The sequence below is a fragment of the Aquarana catesbeiana genome, unplaced genomic scaffold (assembly GCF_042186555.1).
Source record: "Aquarana catesbeiana isolate 2022-GZ unplaced genomic scaffold, ASM4218655v1 unanchor229, whole genome shotgun sequence".
Taxonomy (NCBI): domain Eukaryota; kingdom Metazoa; phylum Chordata; class Amphibia; order Anura; family Ranidae; genus Aquarana; species Aquarana catesbeiana.
In genome coordinates, this window is record NW_027362656.1 from 774,004 (window position 1) to 793,024 (window position 19,021).

The window sequence follows — 19,021 nt, forward strand, 5'->3', positions numbered from 1 at the left end:
TGCACTGGACATGACGGGACTTCCCTGTGGCATTCCCCGTGACGTCACAGGGAAGTCCCATCAAGTCACCGTGCGTCAGAGGGGGGCGGGGTCACCGGGTGGCCCCGCCCCCCATTATTTAAGAACTGTCAGACGAGGAGCGCCGTCACACAGTGGGAGCCTCCCGCCATGCTAGCATGTGTGAGGAGCGGCCCGGAGAAGAAAATGAAGAAGAGAAGAAAAGAAGAAGAGAAGAAGATGAAGAAGAAGAGAAGAGCGGGAGCCTCCCCCCATGCCATGGGTGCGGAGCGGCCCGAGGAGAAGAAGATAGAAGACGCCGCGGAGGAGATGCTGGACGAGAACGCCGGAGGAAGAACCAGAAGAGCCAGAAGAACCAGAAGATGAAGGAAGAAAGAAGAAGTATTTAAATAAAGGAATTGTCAAAAACTGTCTCTTGTCATTTTTAACAGTTTTTTAGTGAAATGGTAGGGGTACTTTTGTACCCCCTTACCATTTCACACAGGGGGGGGGCCGGGATCTGGGGGTCCCCTTGTTAAAGGGGGCTTCCAGATTCCGATAAGCCCCCCGCCCGCAGACCCCCACAATCACCGGCCAGGGTTGTGGGGATGAGGCCCTTGTCCTCATCAACATGGGGACAAGGTGTTTTGGGGGGCTACCCCAAAGCACCCTCCCAATGTTGAGGGCATGTGGCCTGGTACGGTTCAGGAGGGGGGGGGGCCGCACTCTCGTCCCCCCCTCTTTTCCTGCGGCCTGCCAGGTTGCGTGCTCGGATAAGGGTCTGGTATGGATTTTTGGGGGGACCCCACGCCGTTTTTTTTTTTTTTTTTTTTGGCACGGGGTTCCCCTTAAAATCCATACCAGACCTGAAGGGCCTGATATGGAATTTAGGGGGACTCCCACGTCATTTTTTTTTTTAATTTTGGTTCGGGGTTCCCCTTTGGGGAATTCCCATGCCGTTTTTATCAATGAACTTCTATGTGTATTGTCGGCAATGCGGGTAGTTTTAAATGAGTTTTTTCCTTCAAAATGTCATTTTGCTGTCAGACTGTTCTAAACACAGGAAACATGCGCCCCTTTACAGGCATACTATAGACACCACCCAGGTACAAAATTTAAAGGGATATTACACTTTTATTGTTTGACTTTAAGCATTATTAAAATCACTGCTCCTGAAAAAACGGCCGTTTTTAAAACTTTTTTTTGCATTGATCCATGTCCCCTGGGGCAGGACCCAGGTCCCCAAACACTTTTTATGACAATAACTTGCATATTAGCCTTTAAAATTAGCACTTTTGATTATTCATGTTCGTGTCCCATAGACTTTAACGGTGTTCGCGTGTTCGAACGAACTTTTTTCCTGTTCGCATGTTCTGGTGCGAACCGAACAGGGGGGTGTTCGGCTCATCCCTATTCAAGAGTATGTAGTCTGTAAGTGATCTAGTAACTTGCACGCCGAGGTACTTAATTACAGAGACCCTGGGGAGAGTCAGGGGGGGATGTGAGTGAGGGAGGGAAATGGTCAATCGGAAGGATGTAGGACTTAGACCAATTTATGCTTAGGCCCGAGTGGCTACCAATATGCTCTATGGAGTGGAGGGCTGCAACAAGGGAGGGACCCGAGTCGGCCAAGTAGAGGAGCGTATCATCTGCGTACATCCCAATCTTTTCTTCCAGATTCCCTATCTTGAGGCCTTGAATATTGGTGTCCGCATGAACCATGATGGCCAACGGCTCCACAGCCAATGTGTACAGCATGGGGAAAAGGGGGCAGCCTTGTCGGGTCCCTCTCTCCAGAGGGAATTGATCGGAGAGCCAACCATTTACAAACACCTTGGCCTTCGGGGATTGATACAGGAGCTGAACCCAGAGAATAAAGTTGGGGCCAAGTCCAAATCTCGAAAGGCACTCCCATAGGTAGTTCCACTCCATGGAATCGAAGGCCTTGGCGGTGTCTAGAGCCACCACGACCCTCGAGATGACTTCATCATGGGACCCCTGGATGTTCATAAATAGACGGTGAATATTCATAGCAGTGTTCTTCCCTGGCAAAAAGCCTGTCTGATCAGGGTGGATCAGGGAAAGAATGACCTGGTTAAGGCGGGTGGCTAGAATCTTGGCAAGTATTAATGTCGACCTGTAGTAAGGAAAGGGGTCTATATGATTCTGGGTATTTGGGGTCCTTACCAGGCTTAGGGATTACCACAATTTGGGCTTCTCTCATAGAGGGGGGTAGGATTCCCGTATCAAATATGGATTTGTATAGATCATGAAGTTTAGGGGTTAAAATTTCAGAGTAGGTGGCATAAAATTCAAGTGGTAAGCCATCTGATCCTGGGGCCTTAGATGTAGCCAGACAGGAGATAGCCTCAGAGATATCCTCCTTAGTAATGGGAGCTTCTAAGAGTTCACGTTGGGCATCAGTCAATCTAGGGAATTCAATTCAATTCTCGCTAAGTGCCTAGTCCTGTTTTTACCTTTGCCCTGTTATACAGGAATGGTTATTATGAGACGTTTCTTGGGGCTGCAATTCCTCTGAACTCCACAAGATGGTGATCTTACTTCTACCCAGACAGGAAGTCTCTATGGAAAACAGGAAGTGTTGTCAGGTACACACAGGAAGCTCCGGGTTAGAGGTGAGTCGGGAGGAAGTAGAGAGAAGACATTGCTGGAAGTGGCAGCAGACGAGGTAATAAGATCTTATTTTCTATTTACACCCAGTAACCCCCCGTCATGTCCGTCCTCTTCCTCCATAGTCACTGTGATGTCTTTTATCTCCAGCAGATGATGATACACACATATATAGTGTGGAAACCTAGATTAACCCCTTCAGGGGCAGAACATTTCACCACTTATGGGGCCGAAACATTCTCTTCATTTTGGAGATAAATTCTAGTAATATGTTCCTCTAAACAAACAGCACTGACAATAAATAGACAAGACAATGACCATCCTGACCATACATGGCCTACAAAGGGCAGAGGCAGCTCTAGGCTTTGAGAGGCCTTAGGCAAAACTTGGACATGAGGCCCCACTCACACCCATAATGGGAAAAATACTAAAAATGAACTGGGGTATGGGTAAGGCAATCATTGGGAGTTCAGGAGTGGGGCTAACAATTTAGGTGTGCTGTAACCTGTAGTGTTCAGATCTACAGCTCACGGAACATTGGCATGATCAGCGAGCTGTCATATAAAAACATTTAAAAATATAGCATTAAAGGGAGTTGTAAACCCTTGTTTTAAAAAAAATAAAATAAAATAACAAACATATACTTACCTCCACTGTGCAGTTCGTTTTTGAATAAACATCCTCTTCTGGGGTCCCCCAACGGCGTTCGCGGCTCCTCCCGGCATTGGGAAACCACCTAGGAAAAGTGCTCTCCCTGGGGGTTACCTTGTGGGCACGCTCCCTTTTCCAGCATTTGCGTCCATAGACACAGAATTCCAGACTCAGCCTCGCCCCCCATGTCAATGGCTGGGCTGCTATCAATCTATCCAGTCAAGAGCCGAGAACCCCCGTCCAGAGAGGTAGAGCGCGTCTCCGGCGTGGGGACGAACTGGCTCAGGTGAGTAAAATGGGGGGCTGCTGAGTGACAGAAGTTTTTTCACACTAATGCATAGGATTACAACCCCTTTAAATAATACAAACAAATCTTAGCGCTTACCTATTTTATGTGAAACTTTTACTTTTTTTTCCCACAGACGCTCAGTTCTGGGTTTAACTTGAGATAAGCAATTTACAGGGGACAGCAGGGTAGAGCACAGGAGGTCAGGAGACAATACGGAGGGGGGGGGGGGGGCAGAAGGGCACATTATGGGGGCACACAACAGAACATTGGGCACACACAGCAGAACATTGGGGGGCATATCATGGGGTACACAGCAGAACATTGGGCACATCATGGAGCACACAGCAGAACATTGGGCACATCATGGGGCACACAGAACATGGGGCACACAGCAGCACATTGGGCACATCATAGGGCACACAGCAGAACATGGGGCACATCATGGGGCACACAGCAGAACATGGGGAACATCATGGGGCACACAGCAGAACCTTGGGCACATCATGGGGCACACAGCAGAACCTTGGGCACATCATGGGGCACACAGCAGCACCTTGGGCACATCATGGGGCACACAGCAGAACATGGGGAACATCATGGGGCACACAGCAGAACATGGGGAACATCATGGGGCACACAGCAGAACATTGGGGGGCATATCATGGGGTACACAGCAGAACATTGGGCACATCATGGAGCACACAGCAGAACATTGGGCACATCATGGGGCACACAGAACATGGGGCACACAGCAGCACATTGGGCACATCATAGGGCACACAGCAGAACATGGGGCACATCATGGGGCACACAGCAGAACATGGGGCACATCATGGGGCACACAGCAGAACCTTGGGCACATCATGGGGCACACAGCAGAACCTTGGGCACATCATGGGGCACACAGCAGCACCTTGGGCACATCATGGGGCACACAGCAGAACATGGGGAACATCATGGGGCACACAGCAGAACATTGGGCACATCATGGGGCACACAGCAGAACCTTGGGCACATCATGGGGCACACAGCAGAACCTTGGGCACATCATGGGGCACACAGCAGCACCTTGGGCACATCATGGGGCACACAGCAGAACCTTGGGCACATCATGGGGCACACAGCAGAACACTGGGCACATCATGGGGCACACAGCAGAACATTGGGTACATCATGGGGTACACAGCAGAACATGGGACACATCATGGGGCACACAACAGAACATTGGGCACATCATGGGGTACACAGCAAAACCTTGGGCACATCATGGGGCACACAGCAGAACATGGGGCACATCATGGGGCACACAGCAGAACATTGGGTACATCATGGGGTACACAGCAGAACATGGGGCACATCATGGGGCACACAGCAGAACATTGGGCACATCATGGGGCACACAGCAGAACCTTGGGCACATCATGGGGCACACGGCAGAACATGGGGCACATTATGGGTCTCACAGCAGGGCAAAGGACACACAGCAGGGCAGGGGACAAATTACAGGGCGCACAGCAAAACATGAAGTACATCATGGGGCTCACAGCAGAACATGGGGCACTTTAAGGGGCTCACGGCTGGGCATGGGGCACACCATGGGGCAAGCGGCATAACATGGGGTACACAGCAAGGCTTATCAGAAGGCACACAGCAGGGCATGGAGCGCACAGCAGGGTACAGGGCACACAGCGTGGTACAGGGCACACAGCAGGGTACATGGTACAGCAGGGTACAGGGCACATAAGGGTACATGATACAGGGCACAGTAGGGTGCATGGTACAGGGCACAGCAGGGTACTAGGCACATCAGGATACAGGGCACAGGGTGTGGGGCACAGCAGGGCATGGGAACAGGGCACCGGGTATGGGGCACAGCAGGGCGCAGGGTATGGGGCACATTGGGGAATGGGGCACAGCAAGGCACATCAGGGTTTGGGCACAGGGTATGGGGAACAGCAGGGTGCAGGGTATTGGTCACATCAGGGTATGGGTCACAGCAGAGCACATCAGGGTATGGGCACAGAGTATGTGGCACTGGGCACAGCAGAGCACATCAGGGTACTGGGCACAGGGTATGGGGCACATTAGGGTACTGGACATGGCAGGGTACTGGGCACATCAGGGTACTGGGCACAGGGTATGGGGCACATCAGGGTACTGGACATGGCAGGGCACAGGGTACAGGGCACATCAGGGTACTGGGCACAGGGTATGGGACATGGTAGGGCCGAGGGTACAGGGCACATCAGGGTACATCAGGGACTGCTCTCTGGTGACATCACTGGAATCAGTCCAGGCACCGTTTCAGCAAGACAATGAAGTCTGGATCTTCCAGGTCCCTGGACTGATGGCGATCTCAGCGAGTCACTGAGAGACTGAGACAGGCACTCCACGCCCTTCCACAGCTCCAGTGAGCGCGGGGGAGCAGAGCTGTGAGAACCGAGCCATTGCAGATGTTAGATCGCTCGGTTCTCAGTGAAGAGGCGTCGGGGGACCGATGCTGCATCCACCTAGGTAAGTATGAATCTGAAAGAAAAAAATCATACTTCTCTTTTAAAGACCGTCTGCCAGCAAGTGAAGGAAGCCTTCACCTCACCATTTCACCGTTCTAGAAATATGTTGCAGAATACAAAATAGACCAAGAGAACAAACCCCTCCCCCCTGCTGTCCTCCTACCAGCACTGAAATAAAAAACACACACCAGTAATGTGCACTACAAGGTCCAGCCCAACAGACAGCAGTCTATGGTAACAGCACGATGAGGACAAATGTTCATTCCAACATACAAGGGTCCTGCAGCTTGCCAGATAAAGATCTGGAAGGATCCAAGGAGCTCAAACAACAAAGAAATGACAGCGCGAGATCCTCATTAGAATGATGAAGTCATTTATTCCATAAAAACAAATAGTACACTTACATGTTATAATCTTGATAATCAGCATAGATGGCAGATGAGTTGCTAGTGGAGAGAACAAAACAGACTCCTCCCCCCACAGTTCTGTACTCCACCAGCAGCATCCTCCTGCTATCCAATCCAATCCCTTCTCTGACTGCAGAGAGTGACAGTGACATCACTCTGATCAGTCAGCAGGCTGCCGGAGATTGGAGCCTTGTAGCTGGAGTTCTGGCAATTATCCTGATTAGCCGACAACTCCGACCAAAAGTCAGCAAGTTCCCCTTCCTGGACATCATGATGACCCGACATTGTCCTCACATCACTGCCTCAGAGCAAACAAGTCAAAGGAAGGATCGTATTTATCATTCCTTGTCTGCAGATCTAAAACCAATCAAATCCAGTTCAGAAACTAAACAAACCCAACAGAGAAAAGGGAATATCTGATCCAGCAGGCCAAGAGGGTCCCGGACCTCAAAAATGTAGCAAACAGTCCAGACTAAATCTGTTCCCATGGGGGGAGTAGTTATTAAATATACAGCAACCCTCCTATTACCCCCCTCACATCCACATCCTATTATTGTGTGACAATACCATCCAAATAATTCTTACTTTTATTTCCCAAAGTTATCCGTCTACAAGGAGACCTGTATAGATCAAATGACGGCACCAATGAGGATGGAGGAGGACCGGAGTCACATGACTGAGAAGATACTAAACTTCACCATAGAGATCATCTACCTGCTGACCGGAGAGGTGAGGAGGATTCTGGGAGGTCACATGACATCACTCTTATCTCTATTAATAAAACACAGACCTGACCGGAGAGGTGAGGAGGATTCTGGGAGGTCACATGACATCACTCTTATTTCTATTAATAAAACACAGACCTGACCGGAGAGGTGAGGAGGATTCTGGGACTCTAACATAATATTCCTATTGGGTTCCTCAATACAGAGATTTCCTCTTGTGAAGTCAGGTGATCATATGACCATCACAGTGCCTCCATGTGACTCCCTAAAACCTGAGAGACACAACATGCAGAAGATTCTAGAAGTCACCAAGAAGATGATGGAGCTTCTGACAGGAGAGGTGAGCGGTGCTGGGAATTCTGGGACATTATCCAGTAACAGACAAGGGATGTGTCTGGATGGTGACTGTATCATTGTGTGTGTCAGGTTCCTATAAGGTGTCAGGATGTCACTGTCCATTTCTCCATGGAGGAGTGGGAGTATTTAGAAGGACACAAGGATCTCTACAAGGACGTCATGATGGACAATCAGCCGCCCCTCACATCACCGGGTAAGAGGAGACTTTATTGTAAAGGAGAGAGCAGTACGGAGGGTCCACCTAGATCCCCCATCATCTGATAAACACACAGAAACAATGTATTCAGTCAGTGTGTGTGTTTCCTACAGATGGATCCAGTAATGGGAACCCCCCAGAGAGATGTCCCCGTCCTCTGTATTCCCGGGATTCCACACAGGAAGATCACACCATCCCTCACCATCATCAGGTAGATGAGGAACAATCACTGATAGTATCATTAGGATCTGTACATTATCTGCATTGTTATCTTTGATGTGATTTTTATTCTATATTCAGAGTGGAAACCTGAGAGATTCTAAAGTTGAGATTAAAGAAGAGATAAAAGAAGAGGATGATGAGGATGGGGTGATGGAGGAGTCAGAGTTCCTAAAAGAACACAAAGATCTGTACACCATCCCTCACCATCATCAGGTAGATGATTGACAATTATTGGTAGTTCTGATATATACACAACATGTTTCTTACAATGAATGTTTTATTATATATTCAGAGTGGAAATCTCGGGAATGATAATATTGATGTTAAAGAAGAGTATAAAGAGGAAGATGAGGAGTATGGAGTGATGGAGGAGTTTTCAGAAGGACACAAGGATATGATGGAGCCACCTAATACCAGGAACCCACCAGAGAGATGTCCCCATCCTCTGTATTCCCGGGATTCCATACAGGAAGATCACACCATCCCTCACTGTTACAAGGTTGGTGGGACAGAGCTTATCATACACACTTATAGAGATGTGTGGATTTTCTATGTGATGTCACAATAATAAATCTTATATCTTACAGATGATATTCTCTCTCATTTTCTTGATTTAGAGTGGAGATCCAATAGATATAGAATTTGAGGTTAAATCAGAAGAAGAAGAGAGGTATGTGAGGGATGATCAGCAGTCTATGGAGGAGGATGGAATAACGGGGACATTTATAGAGGAGGACACTCCTACAGAGATCAGCACAGGTGGGTCATTAATACTAAATACATCCCTCCACCCATACTGCTCACTGATTGGTCCAGAGTAGGGCGGGGACTGGGTGATATCAGCCTGTAATCCCCTGGTCACTTTCCTGAGCTGTGTTCCCCATCCTGTATTCTTGTATTTCTCTTGGATAATCTTCCTTCTCTGTGCTGCAGACACAATTTATGTAGCTAGACTGGATTTATGGAGATTCTGGGGTCAGCTGGCAGTAAAATGTTAATTTTCACCATAGATGTTACTAGACCTAGGCACCTGGGGTATGTATTTTGGGTCTTCTGCCCCACACCCGGGTATGGCAAGATGTCTGACAACAATTCTCCCAGGATTACTTGCTCTGTTATCTGCTGGCTGTGCCGGGTGGAGGGATATGTCTGTATAGTCTCAGACCCAAGTCACTGAGTGCAGTCTCAGGAGATGGGAGGCAGTGGTGTGGGACCTCTGCAACTTGTCTCATGTAAACATTTAATCTTCCACTGATTACTGAATACCAATATTATGAGCCCTGACCCTTACACCAGGGCTCAAAATTTCATGTCCTGAGCTACTAGCCAGGCCTTAAGGGTTACTCGCCACCAGTTGCTCCACCCAACCCAACCAGTCTCCGCCCCTAAACACACCCTCATAAATTATCTTATGAAATAATACTTAAATGTTTTATGCAGAATTTAGTTACAAAAATAAATATTAACCACTTCTGAACCGCCGCACGCCGATTAGAGGTGCGCATCTTCACTAGCCTTTCGATTCGATTACAATTATCATGTCAACGATTCGATTCCGTGATGCATCATGATTACTGCGTGCGGTTTTCATAAAAAAAATTCAAGTAATCAGGAGAACTTCATTTTCTTATTTTATATGTTCTTAAAAAAGAAAAAAAGACAACATTCCCTGCATGCAGCAAAGTCAAAACACAGCAGACAACAACTTAGAGGAGTTCCAGGCTCCCCCCCAAAAAAATACTAGAGGAGATGGTCAGAGACTGCAGACATAATACAGGAGATGGTCAGAGACTGCAGACATACTACAGGAGATGGTCAGAGACTGCAGACATGATACAGGAGATGGTCAGAGACTGCGGACATGATACAGGAGATGGTCAGAGACTACGGACATGATACAGGAGATGGTCAGAGACTGCAGACATGATACAGGAGATGGTCAGAGACTGCAGACATGATACAGGAGATGGTCAGAGACTGCAGACATGATACAGGAGCTGATCAGAGACTGCAGACATGATACAGGAGATGATCAGAGACTGCAGACATGATACAGGAGATGATCAGAGACTGCAGACATGATACAGGAGATGGTCAGAGACTGCAGACATACTACAGGAGATGGTCAGAGACTGCAGACATGATACAGGAGATGGTCAGAGACTGCGGACATGATACAGGAGAAGGTCAGAGACTACGGACATGATACAGGAGATGGTCAGAGACTGCGGACATGATACAGGAGATGGTCAGAGACTGCGGACATAATACAGGAGATTGTCAGAGACTGCGGACATGATACAGGAGATGGTCAGAGACTGCGGACATGATACAGGAGATGGTCAGAGACTACGGACATGATACAGGAGATGATCAGAGACTGCAGACATGATACAGGAGATGGTCAGAGACTGTAGACATGATACAGGAGATGGTCAGAGACTGCAGACATGATACAGGAGATGGTCAGAGACTGCAGACATGATACAGGAGATGGTCAGAGACTGCAGACATGATACAGGAGATGGTCAGAGACTGCAGACATGATACAGGAGATGGTCAGAGACTGCAGACATGATACAGGAGATGATCAGAGACTGCAGACATGATGTGCCAAGTAGCCAGAACTAGGTTCTAATGCGCTGCTGCTGCCATGGAGACAGAGACCAGCACTGTCAATAGCGGTGCCAGGACAGCAACCCTGGTTGTTCGCCCACTGTCGGAGGATTCCCCCATCCACCTGGAATGTGTAGATGGGGGAATTGGATTGTAATGACCAAACGAAAAAAAGCGATCAATATATGGGCTGCATAAGTGGCTTAGTGCTAACTGGATCTTAGAAGAACAGAGCGGGGGAGGGAGACAGATAGGGGAGAGAAAGGGACAATTCAGTGATGAATGTGTAATGAACAATGCAGAGCTCACTCACTGGAGGGCCGAGGCTGGAAGTTCACACAGCTTGGAATGTGGAGCTGCTGACTGTTCTTCATATCTCCCGCACACCCCCCCCTTCCTCTCTCTCCTTAACAGCTGTACGTCGGGATAGGAGAGTGGGCAGACCGGGCAGACACAGGGAGAACGGGGGCAAGAGGGGGAGGGGCAGTTGTATGCATTGTTGATCTCCCGTCCGTTGCTAGGAGGGGGAGTGAACTTCGCTGGGCTGTGTGAGACGAGTGTCAGAGACACTCCACTCAGCTGCAGCCACCAGCCCCTAAATGTACACACTGATTCTCCTGTCCTACGGACGTCACTGCATGGGCCCCCCCACAGTGCAGGATCTCCAGGGCCCAGTCACAAGTGCGACTTCGGCAACCCTGATTGTTACGCCACTGCCCTTATCCCACGGATGTGATGACAGCTAGTTATCTGTCCCACAGCTCTGCGCCCGCCCATCGGGGAAATGAGAGGGGTCACTGTCCACAGGTACAAATCCTGAGGAGGGGGCAGCATGCTGAGGCTACATCATCCATTGCCGGGGGAACGGGCCCAGGCTCAGACAGCCGATCAGTGCAAGGACACTGCTGTGTAGGGGGAGGAGCCGGAATTACGTCATGCATAATTGATTACGCTGGCTACCGCATTGATGCCGAATCGGGAAGGGCAGAATTGTGATGCGGCGATCATTTTCAACACCTCTAATGCCAATATATGTCGGCTGTTTGAAGAGGGATATCTTTGTGATAGCAGCTAGCTGCCATAACCCCGGTATCTTCTTCAGCGGGCGGTCTGGTTTTCGATAATAGTGTTCCCTCAGATGGATTCGCTGCAAGATCACTTTTATCGGCCTCCCCTGAGGGGGCCCTCTCCCGCCGCTCTCCATCGCCCTCCCCTCCCGCCGCTCTCCATTGCCCTCCCCTTCCGCCAATTTCCGGTGCCCTCTGCCGCTTACTGGAGCCATCAGCAGCAGAGGCAGTCGGGTCCTCTTCCATGTGTGGTATGGAGACGAGTGAGGGGAAGATGGACCCCACCCCTCTCCATACAATTGCAGGGCGCAAGTGGCGTTAAAACGTCACTTCCGCCCATAGCTCTTAAAGGTTTTAGCTCTTGCGTTTAGTGTAAATATGAGATGTGAAGTCTTTTTGACCCCAGATCTCATATTTTAGAGGTCCTGTCATGCTTTTTTCTATTACAAGGTATGTTTACATTCCTTGTAATAGGAATAAAAGTGACACATTTTTTTTTTTTTAAAAGAACAGTGTAAAAATAAAAAATAAATGGTAAAATAAATAAGAAAAAAAAATAAAATTTTTTTAAATGCGCCCCGTCCTGCCGAGCGCACATGCAGAAGTGAACGCATAATGCTGCGTACACACGGGCGGACTTTTTGACGGATTAGGTCCGACAGTCTTTCCGATGGACTTTGCAGCGTAGGTCCGCCAGACTTTCAAATGAACGGACTTGCCTACACACGATCACACCAAAGTCTGATGGATTTGTACGTGATGACGTACACCGGACTAAAATAAGGAAGTTGATAGCCAGTAGTAGACGTGTGAATTTGTTTTCATCCGAATGCATTTTCATCCGAATTTCGGGTATTTTCGTTATCGTTTGAACAAACGATAACGATAGTGCAGAATCCGAAAAACGAAAGATCCAACATAAACAAATGCTTTATTTTCGTTTTCGTTGCTACAACAGTTCGATATAGATAGGAGATTCGACATGATGATGACAATAACAATCTGTGTCCATCAAACCTGTGGTCGAATGTGCCTAAGCTTAGCTCTATTAATCCAAGATTATTCTACATAGAGAGAAAAGATTCGACGTAGGGGAGAAAAGTAGGGTTGTCCCGATACCGATACTAGTATCGGTATCGGCACCGATACCGAGCATTTGCCCAAGTACTTGTACTCGGGCAAATGCTCCCGATGCTTCCCCCGATACCTGGAAGTCAGCTGTGATCGGCGCGTGGGGGAGATACAAGCTTCTCCCCCCGCCGGCTTTCAGCTGCTTTAGTGACATACAGCGGTGATTGGTCACCGCTGTATGTCACTGCATCCTCCTCCGTGCCCCCTCCGTTCCTCTGTGCCTCTCAGCTGTCCCCTCCGTTCTGCTCTCCTTATCTGTCCCATCCGTTCTGCTCTCCTTATCTGTCCCCCTCCGTTCTCCCCCTCCGTTCCTCTCTCCTTATCTGTCCCCTCCGTTCTCCCCCTCCGTTCCTCCGCCCTCCCCCTCCTTCCTTTGTGTATGGATAGAGTCAGCTGACTCTGTCCATTCACATAACTGAAACATTGTAATCTCCTGTGATTACGATGTGTCAGTTTATGAATGGAGAGAAGCCGCTTGTCTTCTCTCCATTCATTCTCAGTGCAGCTGAGGCTGCAGAGAAAGGGACTGGGGAATCTCTATCCTCTGTCTCTTTCTCTGTCTCAAGGGGGAGATATCAGAGGTCTGTTAAGACCCCTGATATCTCACCAAAGCCCCCCAAAAGGGCTGATTAAAAAAAAAAAAAAAAAGGAATAAAAAAATATTATTGTAAAAAATAAAAATTGTAAAAAAAAAAAAAATAACACACACATACAACGTTCACCCCCTCCCCCCCACCCCCCCCCCAAAAAAAAGCAAGCACTGTTAAAAAAAAACAAAAACAAAAAAAACTGTCACGTGACATTAAAAAAAAAGTATCGGTAATCGGTATCGGCGAGTACTTGAAAAAAAGTATCGGTACTTGTACTCGGTCCTAAAAAAGTGGTATCGGGACAACCCTAGAGAAAAGATAAATAAAAATAATGATGATGATGAATGTTATTGGCTGATTGTAACCAAAGAGGAGGAGCAGTAAAATAGCTAGAACTAAGTACACACGTTCTTTGGCTTATGGTGTCTGTTGAAAGTTCTAAGAAGGTTCGACGGAGCAGGTAAACTATACGGCGTCATACAGTTTAGATGCTCCGTCGAATCTTCTTTGAACATTCGACAGACACCATAAGCCTTCAATGACAGATTCGACCCTAATTTGGATTTTCGGATGAATGCAATTTTTAACGAAAAACGAAATGAATAAAAAGGAATTTCGGGAGTAACTAAATAAATGTATTTTTCGGACGAAAACGAAATTCCGAAACGAAATATTTCAGTGTGCACATGTTTAGCCAGTAGCCAATAGCTGCCCTAGTGTCAGTTTTTGTCCGTCGGACTAGCATACAGACGAGCAGACTTTTCGACCGGACTCGAGTCCGTCGGACAGATTTGAAACATATTTTATTTGTAGGTCCATCTGACTTTTGGGGAAAAAAAGTCAGCTGGAGCCCACACACGATCGAATTGTCTGACGGAGTCCGGTACACCTGACCAAGTCTGCCGGAAAGTCCGCTCGTGTGTACGCGGCATTAGACCGCAGCGCAAATACGGTGTGACAAAAAGTATTGCAACGGCCGCAATTTTATTCTCTAGGGTGTTAGAAAAAAAAGTATAGTGTTTGGGGGTTTGGTAATTTTCTAGCAAAAAAAAAATGTTTTTAACTTGTAAACAACAAATCTCAGAAAGAGACTCGATCCTTAAGTGGTTAACAACAACTTTATCAGTGCCCCCAGCACACCCTCACCGGTGCCCGTCAGTACAGTCTCACCGGTGCCCGTCAGTACAGTCTTACCTGTGCCCGTCAGTACAGCCTCACCTGTGCCCATCAATACAGCCTCACCTGTGCCCATCAATACAGCCTCACCTGTGCCCATCAATACAGCCTCACCTGTGCCCATCAATACAGTCTCACCTGTGCCCGTCCGTACAGTCTCATCTGTACCCATCAATATAGCCTCACCTGTGCTGAGGAAGAGTAGAGCTGGCCGATCATCAGAGAGCTAGGATTTCCCGCTGTAACAGCTTTAATTTGAATAGCTGGGTTCCCAGTGCCGCTGTCAGAGAAGTTCCCTTAATGAATGCAGTGCTGGACGCTCTGGTGCACGCGTTCCTGTTTGACAGAGAAGTTCACTCAATGAAAGAAGTGCTGGACACTCTGGTGCGCGCCGGTGTGCATGCTCCTGTGCACGTTGGTGTGCGCATCGGTGCACGCGTGCGGAGCTTGCTGACAATTAGTCTATTTAAACTGACAGTGCACTTTGGATCAGTGCTGTCTGATCTGCAGCTCCCTGTGTCCCTGCTCCTGTTGTCTGTTGTACTTTGATCCCCTGAACACCCAGCATGCCCTTTAGATTACCCTTGTCTTCTGCCTGCACCTGACCTCGACCTGTCTTGACTCTGAACTCATCTGCTCCTCTGTATTTCGCTGCCCGCCTGTTGCCAATCCTGCCTGTGACCCGACCTGCCTGCTCTGCTCCTGCTCAGCATCTTCTGTCAGCATACCTGCCTGCCTGTCTGCTGTCCGGTGGTCACTGACCCTTCCGCACCTGGATCCAGAGCCGCCTCTTCTGCTACTACCCTCTATGCTCTCGTACCACTATGCATTCCCATGCCTCCTGTCCATACTACCAGGGGCCGCGAGTCAGACACATAAGGGAGACCTTCCTCTGCTCCATTGGGCTCATCGGCCAGGTACGTGAAAGTCTGACAGCCGCTCACCGTCACATACAGCCCCACCTCTTCACTGCTCACATCACACAGTCCCGCCTCCTGGCATTGGACCGATGTTCTGCCTACCCAATGCACCGGCCAAGGAGGCGGGACTGTGTGATGCAAGCGGTGCTGGGTGTGGAGGCAGGGCTGTATGTGACGGTGAGCGGCGCCGGGAACCCAGCAATTCAAATGAAAGCTGTTACAGTGGGCAATCCCCAATCTCTGATGATCGGCCAGCTCGACTCTTCCTCTCCTCTTCTCCTGGCTGGGAGAACGGCTCTCGTTCAACCTCTGCCTGCCGGTGGTGCTCGCCCCCCTCCTCCTAAGCAGCCCACGCTCGCCAGCCATCATTTTCCACTCACAAAATGCGAGTAGGCGAGTGGAAAATCTGAGGGCTGCCTTACACTATATAATGTATATTTTACATTACATGCTCTTGACCCCTGCACAATATACTCTATGTTGTGCATTACATTATTCTGATACAATAAAATCCTAACTGTTGTATCCTATATAATAAGTTGTACATTACATACGCCTTACTTCTTTTGCACCCATTTCCTACCAGCTGGACATTTTATATCTGATTGGAGCACAGACTTATACATGTTGATAATAATGTGATAACTTCCTCAAACTTTGGAACCTTAAACAGAAAGTGATAATGAGGGAGGAGTCAATAAACCAATGATGCTGTCAGGAAAGGGTCCGTCCGCTGGTAAGATATATCATTTGGCGTGCAGTACTGGGGTCCACAAGCAGGTGTCTCCGGGCAGTTTGGAACTGTCTGGGGAATCTTTCCCTGCTGGTGTTATTTCATCTTTTGGCCGCAGTACTGACGTCCACCAGCGGATGAATCCTGGCAGTATGGAGCAGACAACACTCCCTGCGCTCAGCTGTTACGTGAAGACAATTATTGTCAGTCCCATAAATACCTGGCAAGCCCTCACATGCTTGCCTTGGTATCTCTTTCCTTGAGCCCTGACCTTGTTTGCCTGTTAACCGATCCTGAGCCTGTATCCGACCTTGTTCCCGAGCTTATCCTTACCCGGTCCCTTCTGTGTTCCTGTACCCTTCAGCCCGATCCATCCCCTTTCTGTCCTGTTGGTTCCCTGTCTCTCATTTACTGATCTTCCTGTGTATGACCTTGGCTTGGCTAACGTTTACACTTCTGGAATATCCCTTATCCTGCTGACCTGCCATGTATGACCCTGGCCTGGCTGACCTCTGTGATTCTGGTACTGCCCCTTGCTGTATATATTGTTGTTGGTGGGTTTGTTGGGTTGGTTGTGCACTGTTTGTATTTTCTTATTTATCATTAGTCTTAATGATCTCATATCATATTTATCTTAATAAGGAAGTGCAGGACTTCTTGTGTTGGGAAGATGGCAATGAGTGATAGAGGAGGAGGGGACACTTGCCCTATAATCCCCTCATCACTGTCATTCCTATAAAAGACAGTTCTCGTTGTTTCCTCACTCTCTGACTAAGATCCATGAATAAAGAAATGAACTGGTAGAAGATCAGAGGACCCATTTACTAGTTATTTTGAGGGGGGAATTGTAAGATCCTCAGAGACAAAGCTGCCTGATGTGGGCGGAGTCCTGGTTTAGGGTAACCAATCTGCTCATGTCTAGTAATAATCCTTGTATTTCTATTTTAGTAGATGGACGGGAGATGAAGAAAACCTCAGAGGATTGTCTCACTTTGTCTCCAGACTGTAAAGTAGAAGATGAGGACATCACACAGTATAGTCCAGGAGAAAACCCGACTACCTCAAATGTCCATCCGGCACCACACAGTGTAGATGGACCATCGTATTCCTCTTATCCTGAGGAACCTCAGACTGTGAGGAACGGTGCCGTCCTTCCAACAGATAAGAGATTTTCCTGTACTGAGTGCGAGAAGTGTTTCCCTTCTAAATCCCATCTTCATGTGCATATAAGATCTCACACAGGAGAGAAGCCGTATTCCTGCCCTGAGTGTGGGAAATGTTTTTTACACAAGTCCAATCTTTGTAGACATAAGAATTCCCACATGGGGGAGAAGCCCTATTCCTGTGCTGAGTGCGGGAAATGTTTTTTACAAAAGTCCAATCTTTACAGACATCAGAGATCTCATAAGGGGGAAAAACTGTATTCCTGTTCTGAGTGCGGGAAATGTTTTGGAGGAAAATCAGATCTAGTCACACATCAGAGATCTCACACAGGTGAGAATCAGTATTCCTGCCCTGAGTGCGGGAAATGTTTTTTACTTAAGGGCAATCTTTACAGACATATGAATTCCCACATAGGGGAGAAGCCCTATTCCTGTGCTGAGTGCGGGAAATGCTTTTCACAGAAAGCCAATCTTTACAGACATCATATTTCCCACACGGGAGAGAAGACATATGCCTGCCCTGAGTGTGGGAAATGTTTTTCAGACAAGTTGAGTCTTTACAGACATCTGAGATCTCACACGGGGGAGAAGCCATATTACTGTTCTGAGTGCGGGAAATGTTTTTCACAGAAGTCTAGTCTTTACACACATCAGAGATCTCACACGGGGGAAAAGCCGTATTCCTGTCTTGAGTGTGGAAAATGTTTTTCACGTAAGTCCAATCTTTCCAGCCATCAGAGAGTGCACACAGGAGAGAAGCCGTATTCCTGTCCTGACTGTGGGAAATGTTTTTTACATAAGGCCAGTCTTTCCACACATCAGCGATCTCACACGGGAGAGAAACCATATTCCTGTCCTGAGTGTGGGAAATGTTTTTCAGACCAGTCCAGTCTTTACACACATCAGAGATCTCACAGGGGGGTGTCAGGGACTTGAACCAGACAGCTGGATAACTTCCACCAGGATCCTGTGGACACCCAAATGACACACACATGAGATGAGGTCAAAAACATGTCTGTTTATTAAGGGGAATGTTACTTTGTTTTATACAAAATAAAGGAAGGATGGAAGAAAGAAAAGATGTTTACCTCCATATGACGTGCAGTCTCATAATATTTTCGGTAAAAAGTACAGGTCAGGCCGTCTTCGGCCTGAGAAACCAGCCATGCCAACCTATTAGCCTAAACATATCTAGCAAGTAAACACATTCCAAGTCAAACTCAGATAATAGAAATAACATGGACATATACAGAACAGAAACAGCATAGAAACATCATTAACCCTTCAAGCCCCTCTTTTATCATGAATATGATCATTTTCTCCATATTACTTTGGAAATAAGCTTGCCCAGGCTTTATCATCAGCCTTATTGATCATTCTGTTAATTTTCGTCTATAGTACAAACCAAATAGCAATTGTACAGGACTAGTATGACCAAAATAATAACATAAACAGCAAGTGGGTAGAAGAAAGTTTTTATCACCTCACTTCCTGTGGGTGACGAATCTTTGAACACATTATACCATGAATGATGGGTGTCTTGTGATAACTGAGTAGTGCCTGCTTCAAGTTTACCTCTCATAATGGTAGTTTTTACTATTTCCTGATGTACTGTCAAATTATATGTCTTAAGATAT

General features: G+C 47.7%; 2 protein-coding genes and 1 pseudogene across 2 annotated transcripts in view; 1 reads left to right on the forward strand and 2 right to left on the reverse strand.

Moving 5' to 3' along the window:
• LOC141121752 (uncharacterized) overlaps positions 1-19,021 on the reverse strand; it is a 617,570-nt gene that overhangs the window by 258,847 nt on the left and 339,702 nt on the right. The gene's annotated exons all lie outside the window — the stretch shown is intronic.
• LOC141121739 (uncharacterized) overlaps positions 1-19,021 on the forward strand; it is a 473,317-nt pseudogene that overhangs the window by 206,162 nt on the left and 248,134 nt on the right.
• The window catches only part of LOC141121742 (uncharacterized), a 286,488-nt gene that overhangs the window by 41,197 nt on the left and 226,270 nt on the right, over positions 1-19,021 (reverse strand). The window lies entirely within an intron of this gene.